This window comes from Hordeum vulgare, chromosome 2H (genome assembly GCF_904849725.1).
Source record: "Hordeum vulgare subsp. vulgare chromosome 2H, MorexV3_pseudomolecules_assembly, whole genome shotgun sequence".
Taxonomy (NCBI): domain Eukaryota; kingdom Viridiplantae; phylum Streptophyta; class Magnoliopsida; order Poales; family Poaceae; genus Hordeum; species Hordeum vulgare.
Genome location: NC_058519.1, coordinates 493,797,411 through 493,812,506, shown reverse-complemented (window position 1 = coordinate 493,812,506; position 15,096 = coordinate 493,797,411).

The window sequence follows — 15,096 nt, the reverse complement described above, 5'->3', positions numbered from 1 at the left end:
CTCTGAGCTGCTTTCCAGCCATCTTGAGTCGGGGTTGAGTTATTCTGGTAATGTCCCAGATATGTGTGTAACAACCGTTCTGGTGGCTACCGATTTATTTGCCGAGTTTATGCGAGGGTTCCGAGGATCTCAGTTATAGACAAAACTTGTGAAGTAATAATTTGCTATTCACATCCTGTGGTATTAATGGTTCATGATATAGAAATAGTCTATAGTGTTCTTATCATTGCTATTACATTCATCGCTATTATCATGATGAGTTATTAAGTATCCAAGCTTGATAAACATATTGTTAAAAATTAAACCTAGGGTGTTGATCCCGAGTCACCTGTTCGGGCTTTATCGTACAACCGCATCTTGCCGATATGGGACAACCGTGACTTGAGCTGATCGCATGATCTCTCACCGCTACCTCCAAAGAGGGAGGGTTATGCACGCGCGCTACCCTGATCAGGTAGGCGGTGATAATCCTATGAGACCAGTTAAGTTGTTTGGGTACCCGTCCCCGGTTGGGACAGTTTAGTTTGGCCACGGCGATGGCAGGTGTCACAAGGACACAGGGCCACCCAGGGCAAGACTCCGGAGGAGAGTGGTTGCCGGTGGTATGTTGAGAGAGTCACGGGTCAGGAAAGTTTCGTTGGAGCAATGCTGGTCCACCCAAATGGGATCACGAGGTCAGTGCTCCAGAGTGTGGGTAAAGTGTGCAACCTCTACAGAGTGTCAAACCTATTCGAATAGCCGAGTCCATGGTAATGGGTAGCCCGATCAGGCCTCAGTAGATGGTCAACCGTATCAATGTTAGTAATGATGGTAGAACTCATCTTGTGTGAGCAACATAAGATGACGGGTATACGATATGCTAGCCAAGAGAAGGCTATATGACGAATGGTCCGGTGACCATGTGATGGGATTTGAATCCGTTCGGATTATGTTGCGAGTATGTCGAGGGTTGTGGGACAACCCGAAGAGAGTAAGTTGATACTCAGTAACCGTAAGTTGTTTAAGCACTTGTTGTGATCGTTGCCATGCTAGTGAGGTAGATTACATGTTTAGTGCATGACATGCTATGTTTCATTCATATTTATCCTGTTTATTTCATGCCATGCTTAGAATAGCTATTATGCTTGCTTTGTTATCCGCTGTTTGGATGCTATGTATTTGGTTGCCTTGCGAGTACATTCAAAGTACTCACCTGGCCTTGCACATGGCCAGTTGCAGGAGAAGACTCGTCGTGCTTGATCGTAACCCAGCCAACCCTGCGAGTTATGGAGCCCAGCCAGGGACGTTGTTACCGCGTTATCAAGACCTCGGCTGCCATTTAGTTAGTCTTGGGGTTGTGTAATATTGTTGTGAGCAACAATATTGTAATACTCCATTATATAAATAAAGCCATCTTTGCCTAGAATTTCTGTATCATGCTCTTGACGTGCGTCCGGTCTTATCCTGGGGACGGACGTGTGTCGGCCCTCTTTCGGGGTGCCACATTTTTCTCTTTGATTTCCATTTTCATTTTCAACGCAAGGATGAAAATATGAGCACAATCTTGCTATTCATCAAAGGGGAGCTAGGGATGTGACACTACTAGGGAAACGGTTTTTAACGACGGTATATGTGGTCGTTAGAGGATGGATTGTGGTCGTTAGAGGTCATTAACAACCACAATTTGCTGGTCGTAGTAGGCTCCGTCGTTAAAAATATAACGACCACATAGCTTTCGTGGTCGTTATTCTTATAACGGCGGGATGATTTGTTGTCGCCAATCCTAAGGCAATAACGACCACAACTATATTATTAACGACCTCTTTTGTCATGGTGATTAATTTTCGAATGGCAACTAAAGTATCATTACTGACCATTGTTTTCACCATTTTTGTATCCATGACAACAAACTCGATTTACTTCTATTTCCTGTTCATCAATCATTTATACAACACCCACATTTGAATATTAACATCCACATGAATATAAAGACAGAAGAATTTGAATTCATAGGATCATAGCCTCTTTTAATAACAGAAATCAGATAAAATAACAAAAAAATTACATACAATTTGGGAGTAAATCCCATTTAAGAAATTTCCTCAAAATCACTCCTTACATGGTCAATATACTTGCTCATATCTAACTGGAAAACGAGACAACTAAAAAAGATACTATGTATTAATCTTCAATCAAGGGGCACCATCGTTGTTTGAATGGATATCATTCTTCGTGAGTGATTACAATGCCTCCAAATACTTTTATATATTATGGTGGACCATCAAACCTACAAAATATTCTCATCAATATTTGCAAACTTGTCCCAAATAGGTGTTCATAAGAAGAATATCATAAATACAGCAGTACAAAAAATTGCTTTATAATGTTAGAGCCTTTTATAGAACTTACCATAATTGAGTGAAAAATATGTTTGACTTCTGCCAGTAATATTGGACCATACCTTTACCCTCACCATGGTAATTATAGGATTACGAACAATTCTACCCGGGACTCCGTGAAATCATCTACTTTCCTTGAATATCTTCATCCCATGAACCATGCGCTTTTCGTTAGTTTAAGATTTTGTGCATTCAAAACACATATGTTAGTCAAGCACAAATCAGGGAAAAACAATCAAGCAATAAAATATTGTAGCAGGTCGAATGGGGTATCAACTAATCCAGTTGCATTAAACTTACCAGTCTTTGATGTAGATCCAATGCTATGGTTACCCTGCGCTTCTTCACTTTCCAAAATTTCACCAACTAATTCACTTCCATTTTCGTGCTCAATAGACTTAGGTAGCTGCAAGGTTACGCTGGGCTTCTTTACTTTCCATGTTTTTCATTACTTGCTCTGGGCCTGAAAATATACAACCAATCGGTAAAGAGGGTGGATAAAAGAAAAAAATGACATCTTTTTGTGCCATAAAGTTAATCCATATCATTTCTGTTACCGTCATAGTGCTGGTACCAACTTCATGAGTAACTTCAAGACAACAAAGTGTAGAATTTTTTTATCAGTGCAATGCAAGCTAGTTGGAAACTCATTTTCAGAATCACAAAAGCTAACTATATGAAGAAAATGGATTAGTACAGATTAAAAATTGCGTAAACTAGTAGCACCATGTTGTTATCATATTCTTGCAAGCTAGCTGCTACCTACGGCCAGACTGACAAATAGCCATGTTAACATATTCATGCAGAGGTACTGAACTATACAAGGGCCTAGATATGTCCATATAGTTTATTCTGTATCTTTTGTCTTAGAAGAGCTATGAGTGAATGGATTGTATTTCGATCAAAAAAATAATGGATTGTATTTGTCATGACATAGCGAATTTCTGCAAATAAAAATGAAGAAAACGACTTTGCATTTGCGAGTTTAATAGTAATAGAAAAACCACCTTTTGGGTAGCAACAAAGCTTTTAGTTGAATCACGTTGATGGTGTCAAGTGGAGATGTGCAGGCTGTAGCTTGAGCGCGCCGTCGTCGGCATGGGCATGCTGGGGTCGACGTGACCAGCGAGATTGTGGATTCAGCACAGCTACCCTTAGGTCGAGGCAGGCGACAATCGAGGTGCAGGCTACATCGTAGGCACGCCGGTGTCGAGGCTGCCGGCGAGGTGTAGGCTGTAGCACAAGTGCCTGTTGCCGGTCAGGTGCAGCACGCGTCGGGATCCCGATGGGTAGAAGAACGCGGCGTAGATGGGATCGATGTGGAGGACCCGAGGATTAAGGAGAGGTGACTAGTTTTCTTTAAAGGAAAGTTTGACTGGTTGAGTTTGTTAGAGAGTTGCACACATAAGAGGAGAATAGAAAATAACAACTGCACCCATGTTTTAGCCAGCGATGGTTAACTCACGTGGTTGTTAATGGTACATGATAGCCTTATTTTCATCCTGTGGAGACTCGCTCAGAATTTTAGCGACCAACAGTTTTTGGCCACCGTCGTTATTGATAGTTTCTCTAGTAGTGTGACAACTCACCCCCACTCAAAAGAATCTCGTCCCGAGATTTGGAAGTCGTCGGGAATAGCGCGGGATACTCAAGTCGAAGACAGTCCTCTGTTCCCATGTTGCCTCCTTTTCAGAATGATTTGACCATTGAACTTTAAGAAACTTGAGATTTCGACGTCGAGTGGTACGCTCAGCTTGATCAAGAATACGAACAGGGTATTTTCGGTATGAAAGGTTATCTTGGAGATCAAGCGTTTCGTGGTCCACTTCACGGATAGGATCCGAAAAGCAATGCCTGAGTTGCGAGACGTGGAAAACATCATGAACCTTGGAAAGATGCGGAGGAAGTTCCAACTGGTAGGCAACTTCTCCTCGTTTGGCAAGAATGCAAAAACGACCAATGTAACGAGGAGCCAACTTGCCCTTGATACCGAAGAGATGGGTATCCTTCAAAGGTGTAACCCGAAGGTAAGGCTTCTTGTCAACTTCAAAGGTCACAACCTTATGATGACAATCATATTGGCTCTTTGGACGAGATTGGGCTGTTTTCAACTTTTCACGAATAATGCGAACTTGCTCTTCTGCTTCCTGGAACATTTCCGGACCAAAGAGTTACCTCTCTCCGGTTTCTGACCAATTAAGAGGTGTTCGACATCTTCTTCCATAGAGAACTTCAAAAGGGGCTTTTCCCAAGCTTGATTGATAACTATTGTTATAAGCAAATTCGGCGAATGGAAGGCACTTCTCCCAATTCATACCGAACGATATAACACAAGCTCGGAGCATATCCTCTAGGATTTGATTCACTCTTTCTACTTGACCACTTGATTGAGGATGGAAAGCAGTGCTAAAAGATAGGTGAGTCACCATGGCATTCTGAAAACTTTCCCAGAATCGAGAAGTAAAAATACTCCCACGATCTGAGTTAATCTCCACAGGAACACCATGAAGAGACACTATTCGAGAGATATATAACTCTGCTAGCTGGCTAGCTGTTATATGATACGTCTCCATCGTATCTACTTTTCCAAACTCTTTTGCCCTTGTTTCGGACTCTAATTTGCATGATTTGAATGGAACTAACCTGGACTGACGCTGTTTTCAGCAGAATTGCCTTGGTGTTGTTTTTGTGCAGAAATCAAAGTTCTCCAAACGTCCTGAAAATTTACGGGGAGCATTTTTGGAAAATATGAAAAATATCTGCGCCAAGATCCACCTGAGGGGGTGGGCCAGTGGGCCACAAGCCCTGCCTCCACCACCCCCCTAGTGGCGGTGGGCAAGCTTGTGGGGCCCACATGGCTCTGCCGCCCCAACCTCAGCTCTATAAGTTCACTTTCGTCCCAGAAAAAATGAAAAGAGAAGATTTCATCGCGTTTGCGATACGGAGGCGCCGCCACAACATGTTCTTCATCTGGAGGGCAGATCTGGAGTCCGTCTTGGGCTCCAGAGAGGGGAAATCATCGCCATCGTCATCATCAACCTTCTTCCCTCTCCAATTCCATGAAGCTCTTCGTCGTTCATGAGTAATCTATTCATAGGCTCGCTGGGCGGTGATGAGTAGGATGAGATCTATCATCTAATCGAGTTAGTTTTGATGGGGATTGATCCCTTGTATCCACTATGTTGTGAGATTGATGTTGCTACTACTTTGCCATGCTTAATGCTTGTCACTATGGCCCGAGTGCCATGATTTCAGATCTGAAATTATTATGTTCTCACCAATATATGTGTGTTTTAGATCCGATCTTGCAGGTTGTAGTTACCTACTATGTGTTATGCTTAATGCTTGTCACTAGGGCCCGAGTGCCATGACTTCAGATATGAAATTATTATGTTGTCACCAATATATGTGTGTTTTAGATCCGATCTTGCAAGTTGTAGTTACCTACTATGTGTTATGATCCGGCAACCTCGGAGTGAAAATAACCGGAACCACTCTCGGTAATGACCATAGTTTGAGGAGTTCATGTGTTCACCAAGTGCTAATGTGTTGGTCCGGTTCTTTATTAAAAGGAGAACCTTAATATCCCGTAGTTTCCTTTTGGACCCCGCTGCCACGGGATGGATGGACAATAGATTTCATGCAAGTTCTTTTCCCTAAGCACGTATGACGACACACGGAATGCATGCCTACATCACATTGACGAACGGGAGCTAGCCACATATCTCTCCGTGTTATAGCTATTGCATGATGAATATCATCCAAACAAATCACCGACCCATTGCCTACGAGTTTGTCCTACTGCTGCTGTTCCTTGTCTTGCTCTATTGCTGTTACTTGTCTTGCTCTGCTGCTACTGTTGCTACTACTGTTGCTTGCTACTGTTGCTACTTGCTACTGCTGTCACTACTGTTGTTCCTTACCACTGCTATCACTCGTTACACTGCTGCTACTTGCTACAATCTTGATCACTGGTCGTTGACAGGAACACACAATTTACGTCAACGAGGCAACTTGGCGCCATTGATACAATCGTTAGGAATAGTCTGCCGTGAACAGATCATTTCTGACACCGTTGTTATCATACTACTTTGCTGTTACTACTTTGCTTGCAGATACTAATCTTTCAGGTGTGGTTGAATCTGATAAATTCAGCTTCTAATACTCGAGAGTATTCTCTCACCTCATGTTTGGCAAATCAACAAATTTGGGTCGAATACTCTACCCTCGAAAACTGCTACGATCCCACGCGCTGGTGGGCCGTCAACAACATTCTTCTCGTGCCGTTGCAAGGGAACGTCTGCTGTTACTGAGTCAGCATTTTTCTGGCGCCGTTACCGGGGAGGTATTGCTATATTCTCTGAGTCACTTGGGATTTATATCTGCTGATCACTATGAAGAATCTGAAGGATCCAAAAACCAAAGTCTTGCCCTCAAATACGAGGGGAGGTAAGGAATTGCCATCTAGCTCTGCACTTGATTCACCTTCAGTTATGAGTAAGTTTGCGACATCACCTCCTGCTAGAAATCTTGATATGTCGCCTGCATGAGAATGCAACCTAATCCTTGTCGCGAGGCGTCGCAATAGATAACAAAGTCCTTAGAGAAATCTGGTGGTAGCAACACAGGTGCAGAAGTCAAGCGTCCTTTCAGTTCCTGAAAGCTATGCTCACACTATGGTGTCCACTCGAACTCTTTATCTTTGTTGAGGAGTCCAGTTAGAGGCTTTGCAACCTTGGAGAAGTTCTCGACAAAGAGGAGACAATAGTTCGCTAGACCAAGAAAACTCCTAACTTGCTTAGCCGATTCAGGTTGAGTCCAATCAAGGACAGCTTGAACTCTCTCGGGATTGATGGCAAGACCCTTACCAGAGATTATGTGGCCTAGATAGGTCACTTCTGGTAACCAGAATTTACATTTTGAAAACTTGGCATAAAGGCGATGCTCTCGAAGTTTCATCAACACCAGCCTTAGATGCTCAGCTTGTTCTTGTTCGTTCTTCGAGTAGATGAGAATATCATCGAGGTACACCATGACGAATTTATCCAAATATTCCATGAAAATTGAATTCATCAAGCGAGAGAAGGTGGCTGGGGCATTGGTTAAACCGAAGGACATAACAGTGTACTCGTATTGGCGATAACGAGTGACAAAAGCCGTTTTTGGAATGTCCCCGTTCTTGATCTTGATTTGATGGTAACCCAACCTCAAATCCATTTTGGACAATACTGAGGATCCAGCGAGCTGATCATACATATCGTTGATCCTGGGGAGCGGATACTTGTTCTTTATGGTGACCAGATTAACTGGTCGATAGTCTACAACCATCCGGTCTGTTCCATCTTTCTTCTTGACGAAGAGGACGGGACAAGCCCAAGGAGAAGAGCTAGGACGAATGAAACCTTTATTCAAGGCCTCATCTAGTTGCTTCTTAAGTTCGTCTAGCTCCAAGGGTGCCATCTTATAGGGTTTTCTGGCTATTGGGACAGTTCCTGGAACAAGATCTATCACAAACTCTACATCCCTGTCAGGTGGAATTCCTGGCAGTTCTTCTAGAAAAACACCTGGGAAGTCACGGACTACCGGAATGTTTTGAAGCTCTCGGGGAGGACTAGCATTGAGGGAATAGAGTTGGCATTTGGCAACTCGAGTAGAGACATTAACTATCTCACCCGAGGGATGGGTAAGCAGAACATTCCTAGAATGGGTATCAATCTTGGCATAATGAGCTGACATCCAGTCCATACCCAAGATGATATTGATATCCGAGGATTTCAGGGCTATCAATGATGCTAGAAAAACTAGCCTGTCTACTAGGATTTCATTGTCATAACTTATCCTAGAAGTTTGCCATTTACTACCTTGGGTTTGGACAACTAATGGGATTGGCATATCACAAAAGGACATGTTATGCAACTGCGCATAAATTTTGGAAATGAAGGAGTGAGATGACCCAGTGTCAAAAAGAACAGATGCTGGGTGTTGATTTACAAGGAGCGTACCCAAAATGACGTCGGGATCCTGTGCAACTTCTTCTGCTGAAACATAATTCACGCGGCCGCGCGCAGGAGTTGGCTTCACATAATATGCTTTGCCTGACTTGCCTTGCCCAACGAACTTTCCAGGTTGCTTGGTACCTATATTCTGGGGACACTCTCGTGAATAGTGCCCTGATTCTTCACACTCGTAACAGATCACCTAATTGGCACATGGTGCATCATTGCTAGCTGGACCAACATAGGTCTTTGCTGGAGGGTTGGTCTGGTTCGCCTGAGGCGCCACATAGGATGGCCTCGGGGTATATCTTGGCGGCCGGGAGCTATTCGGGACCCACAACCTGCATTTCGGAAACGCGGAACTAGATGAGGAGCCCGAATCGTGAGAGTGCTTCTTCGTGGCTTCATAGTCGGTATAACCAGTCTTGGCACTGATCGCCTTGTTGACAAGAGCTTGAAAACTTGTACATTCATGAAGGCGCAGGTCACGACGAAGTTCGGGGCTCAGACCCTTGCGGAACCTTGCTTCTTGGCATCAGTTGACACCTCTTCAGTTGCGTAGCGAGCGAGATTACCGAACTCGCGGCTATAAGCATCCACGATCAACTTTCCCTGGGTGAAGGCACATAATTCCTCTCTCTTACGGTCCATCAGACCCTCTGGAATGTGGTGCAGACAGAAGGCTGCACTGAAATCTGCCCATGTGGCTGCTGGTCCGGCAGGACGCATAGCTTCAAAATTCTCCCACCACATATTGGTGGGGCCTTCCAGGAAATACACAACAAAGGTCACCTTGTCAGCCTCAGAAACATTGGCAGAGCGTATCTTGCGCGATATACTGCACAACTAGTCATCAGCATCGAGAGGATCGACAGTGTGATGGAACTTTGGGGGATTCAGCTTGACAACGTCATTGAGGGACACTCCATCATTTCGTGGCTGACGAGCCGTATTTTTCTCAGTACGCTCTAGCAGACGGTTGGTCTCTCGCTTGTTCCTTTCCCCCTCAAGCATAACTTCCGCCAGAGAAGGCGGGTGAGGCAGTTCCTCCCGTGCTGCCTGACTACCTTCTCACTGCTCATGGGTAGGGGCACGGTTCAGCCTGGTAAACACCATCCTGGCAAACAAATTTACAGCTTAGACTAATATCAACATAAATACTAGCTATGGATTAGGAATGCACTGAACACATGGAATGCGGAAATGAACATCCGAACAACATGGTAACAAGCAACTACTATATATACACCATGGTTCATACACACCATTACATAGTTCAGTACAACCTCAAACCGAAGAGCAAACTACTGAAAAGATGATACTACTCATCAGAGGCTTTCCAAGCTTCTATACATTATTTATCTATGCCTCCGGAACTCATCTCAGAACATAGGCATACTCCACAAGACACACAGGACTGTGGAAGTACAACTACTACCATACTACTCTTCCACTCACGGGTTCAAGCGTCCGCATAAAACATCTCATAAAGGTTGCCTCCATGGCCTAGGAGCTCAACGTGTGGATCAGGAAATACTCGAGCCTGAGACCCCTGGGAACCGTAAGGACACGGGTGTGGCCTTGGTCCCCTGACTGGTGGTAGTAGAGGTCCTCGAAGAGGGGTAACACCTCCTATAGCAGGCCAGTCAACATGAGCTGGAAGATGAGTCCTAACAGGGTTCAACAGCTCCATATCCCCATACCCTGTCTGAACTACAGGTGCCAGCTGTGTCAGGGCTGTCCACAAACGGGCACGAGTAGCATAGAGCTCCATACAAAGGGCACGAGCATCTCTGTCCCTATTCTCTAACATCTCAGCAGTGGACTGCAGGAGCGGATCCTCCATAGAGGAATCAAAGTAGACCCCACTAAGGTATCCTTCTTCTCCTGGATGAGAGGCGGGAACATAGCAGAACTCTGAATTCTGCAGCAGTGCATGTCTGGCTCTCATGATGGTCAACATTGAATACATGGCATCTTGTACCGCCATGTCAACAGTAAGCCCCAATCCATAAGACCAATGGATCAACTCCTAGGCTCCAAGGTAATCTGGGAATACCCTAGCAGTGCACATGTACTGACTCTGATTGAAATCCCGGTACTGCTCCTTGATAACGCACAAGTATAGGGGATCAGAACATTTTTCGAGGGTAGAGTATTCAACCCAAATTTATTGATTCGACACAAGGGGAGCCAAAGAATACTCTCGAGTATTAGCAGTTGAGTTGTCAATTCAACCACACCTGAAAGACTTAGTATCTGCAACAAAGTTTTAGTAGCAAAGTAGCATGATAGTAACGGTAGCGGCGGTAACAGTAGCAGTAGTAATTTGTATAGCAAGTGTGACAACAGTAGCGGTAAAGTAACTTAGCAAGGACCAGTATAGGAAAAGCTCATAGGCATTGGATCGGTGATGGATAATTATGTCGGATGGCATTCATCATGTAACAGTTATAACATAGGGTGATATGTAACTAGCTCTAGTTCGTCAATGTAATGTAGGCATGTATTTCATATTTAGTCATACGTGCTTATGGAAAAGAACTTGCATGACATCTTTTGTCCTACCCTCCCGTGCAAGCGGGGTCCTAATGGAAACTAAGGGATATTAAGGTCTTCTTTTAATAGAGAACCGGAACAAAGCATTAGCACATGGTGAATACATGGGATCCTCATACTATGGTCATCTCTGGGAGTCGTTCCGGCTAATTTTCACTCCGGGATTGCCGGGTCATAACACATATAGGTGACTACAACTTGCAAGATAGGATCAAGAATACACATATATTGATGAAAACATAATAGGTTCAGATCTGAAATCATGGCACTCGGGCCCTAGTGACAAGCATTAAGCATAGCAAAGTAGTAGCAACATCAATCTTAGAACATAGTGGATACTAGGGATCAAACCCCATCAAAACTAACTCGATTACATGATAGATCTCATCCAAGCCATCACCGTCCAGAAAACCTATGATAAGATTACTCACGAACGATGGAGAGCATCTTGGAATTGGCGATGGCGGATGGTTGATGATGACGACGGCGTCGATTTCCCCTCTCCGGAGCCCAGATCGGACTCCAAATCTGCCCTCCCGAGGAAGAACAGGCGGTGGCGGCGGCTCCGTATCATGAAACGCGATGAATTCTTCTCTCCTATTTTTTTCTGGGCGAGAGAGATTATATGGAGTTGGAGATGAAGTCGGCGGAGCCACGTGGGCCCCACAAGCCTACTAGGCGCGCCCTAGGGGGGGCGCGCCTGCAGGGCTCGTGGCCCACTGGCAGCGTATCTTCCATTGATTCTTTTTCTGATATTTTTTATATATTCCATAAAAAATCCTCGTAAGTTTCTAGGTCATTCCGAGAACTTTTATTTCTGCACAAAAACAACACCATGGCAGTTCTGCTGAAAACAACGTCAGTCCGGGTTAGTATCATTCAAATCATGCAAATTAGAGTCGAAGACAAGGGCAAAAGAGTTTGGAAAAGTAGATACGTTGGAGACGTATCAACTCCCCCAAGCTTAAAGCCTTGCTTGTGCTCAAGCAATTCAGTTGATAAACTGAAAGACACAAAAGAAAACTTTTACGAACTCTGTTTGATCTTGTTGTTGTAATTATGTCTAACTCATATTTAGATTTTCAGCAAGATCATAAGCTAACCACATAAGCAATGACATTTAGGTCTCATGGTATACTCATATCAATGGCGTAATTAACTAGCGAGCAATAATAATAAGTTTCAAACGTCAACACTTCAATCAAAATAATCATGATACAATATGAATAAATGGTATCTCGCTAGCCCTTTCTGGGACCACAAAACATAAATGTAGAGCACCTTCAAAGACCAAAGGCCGTCTGGAAATTGTAATTCATGGCAAAGAAGATCCAGTCATAGTCATACTCAATATCAATTAATAGCGAAGCATATAAATGACGGAGGTGCTCTCTAACTGGTGCTTTTTAATAAGAAGAGGATGACTCAACAGAAACGTAAATAGATAGGCCCTTAGCAGAGGGAAGCATTGATTTGCAGAGGTGCCACAACTCAAGCTTTTTAAAATAGAGATAAATAATTTTGGGTGGCATGCTTCCATTATCAACGCGATGACCAAGAGTTTTCACCATATTCCATGCTACACATATTATAGGTGGTTCCCAAACAGAATAGTAAAGTTTTGACTCCCCCACCACCGATCAATCACACTCCACGACTAGCCGAATTCTCGGGTGCCGTCCATACCAACAACAATCCAGGGGGAGTTTTGTTTGCAATTATATTTTTGGTTTGATTAGAGCATGGAACTGGGCATTCCGATTACCGGCCCCTTTCTCGTGAGTGATAGTGAATAAACACGTATCGAGGATAACACGCCTAACATGGAAGATACTGACCGCCCCTTGTCACCACATGAGCGACTCGGGCATACAAAACAAATTATTATTTGAAGATTTAGAGAGTGGCACATGCAAATTTACTTGGAGCGGCAGGTAGATACCGCATATAGGTAGGTATGGTGGACTCATATGGAACAACTTTGCGTTTATGGTAGTGGATGCACAAGCAGTATTCCCGCTTAGTACAAGTGAAGGCTAGCAAAAGACTGGGAAGCGACCAACTAGGGAGCGACAACAATCATCAATATGCATTGAAATTAACCAATGTTGAGTGCAAGCATGAGTAGGATATAAATCACCATAAACATGAATATCGTAAAGGCTATGTTGATTTTGTTTCAACTACATGCGTGAACATGTGCCAAGTCAAGCCACTTGAATCATTCAAAGGAGGATACCATCCTATCATACTACATCATAATCATCTTGAAATTCATGTTGGCATACAAGACAAACCATCATAAGTCCTAGCTAATTAAGCATGGCATCAGAAACTATGATCTCTAAGTTGTCATTGCAAACATGTTTCTCTCATAACAATGCTGAATTAGGAACGATGAGTTAGCCATATTTACAAAAAAAAATAGGTCGAGTTCATACCAGCTTTTCCAGGCTCAGTCACTACATCATATATCGTCATTATTGCCTTTCACTTGCATGACCGGATGATGTGAATAATAATAAGAGTGTTCGTGCATTGGACTAAGCTGGAATCTGCAAGAAAATTCAGAGGAGAAGACAAAGTAATATGGATCTTTGACGGATAAACAATAATGCATATGAGAGCCACTAATCATTTTAATCATGGTCTTCTACCTCGACCCGAAGAAAAAGAAAACTATTTACACGGGAAAGCTCCCAACAAGCAAAAGAAAAACGGGAAATATTTTTTGGTTTTCTTTTTAATTACCTTTAAGCATGCTGGAAAGTAAACTTACAACTATTTTTTTGGTTTTCTCATTTTTAAACAAACACACGAGAAGAATGCAAGAAAAAGAAATAAACTAGCATGGATGATACAATGGAAGAGTGTGAACACCGACTATCAAAGTGAATGTGTGAGCATGAATATAAAGTCGGTGAGAGACACGTACTCCCCCAAGCTTAGCCTTTTGGCCTAAGTTGGTCTAGTCCCACGGCTGGTCTGGGTGATATCCAAAATCATAATGGGGGTTGTACTCGGACGCGGCAGCTATCGCCTGAATAGCTGCCTCGCAGAGGCGAGCAACCTTCACCTCCCTCCCATACTCCTCTGCCTCTCCTCTGGTTATGTAATATCTCCGTTTTCCCTGAAAGTCAAAGAAGGCAGGAGCAGGAAGGGTAATATGGAAAACACGTTGTTGGTTAAATATTAACCGGTATAGGAGGGATTCATTATCCCTCTCAAGGAACTAATAACGTATCACAACTGCGCAATCAAAGAAAGCTGTGTGGAGCGGGGGATCTCCTGTGCGGATATGTATTCCAAGAGAATTTGCTATGCAAGTGGCATAGATCCCACCGAAGAAATCCCCTTCATTAGCATTTTTTTAGCATCCTAGCAATAATAGCTCCCATGTTGAAACTTCTATCACCCGTTACTGTGCTCTTAAGAATACAAAGTTCAGATGCGCAGAGGTGACTATGGTCATGCTTGTCGTTAATGCATCTACCTATGACGAGGGTAAAATAATGTAAGGCAGGAACATGAATGCCCCCATGGTAGCTGATACGTCTCCATCGTATCTACTTTTCCAAACTCTTTTGCCCTTGTTTTGGACTCTAGTTTGCATGATTTGAATGGAACTAACCCGGACTAACGTTGTTTTCAGCAGAATTTCCATGGTGTTGTTTTTGTGCAGAAATGAAAGTTCTCGGAACGTCCTGACAATTTACGAAGAATATTTCTGGAAAATATGAAAATACCTGCGCAAAGATCCACTGGAGGGGATGGGCCAGTGGGCCACAAGCCCTGTTGCCGCGCCCCCTGGCCGCGCTAACCGAGCTTGTGGGGCCCACGTGGGTCTGCCGCCCCCAACTCCAGCTCTATAAATTCACTTTCGTTCCGAAAAAAATCAGAAGAGAAGATTTCATCGCGTTTGCGATACGGAGGCGCCGCCACATCCTGTTCTTCATGTGGAGGGCAGATCTGGAGTCCGTTTTGGGCTCCGGAGAGGGGAAATCGTCGCCATCGTTATCATCAACCTTCTTCCCTCTCCAATTCCATGAAGCTCTTCATCGTTCATGAGTAATCTATTCGTAGGCTCGCTGGGCGGTGAAGAGTAGGATGAGATCTATCATGTAATCGAGTTAGTTTTGACAGGGATTGATCCCTAGTATCCA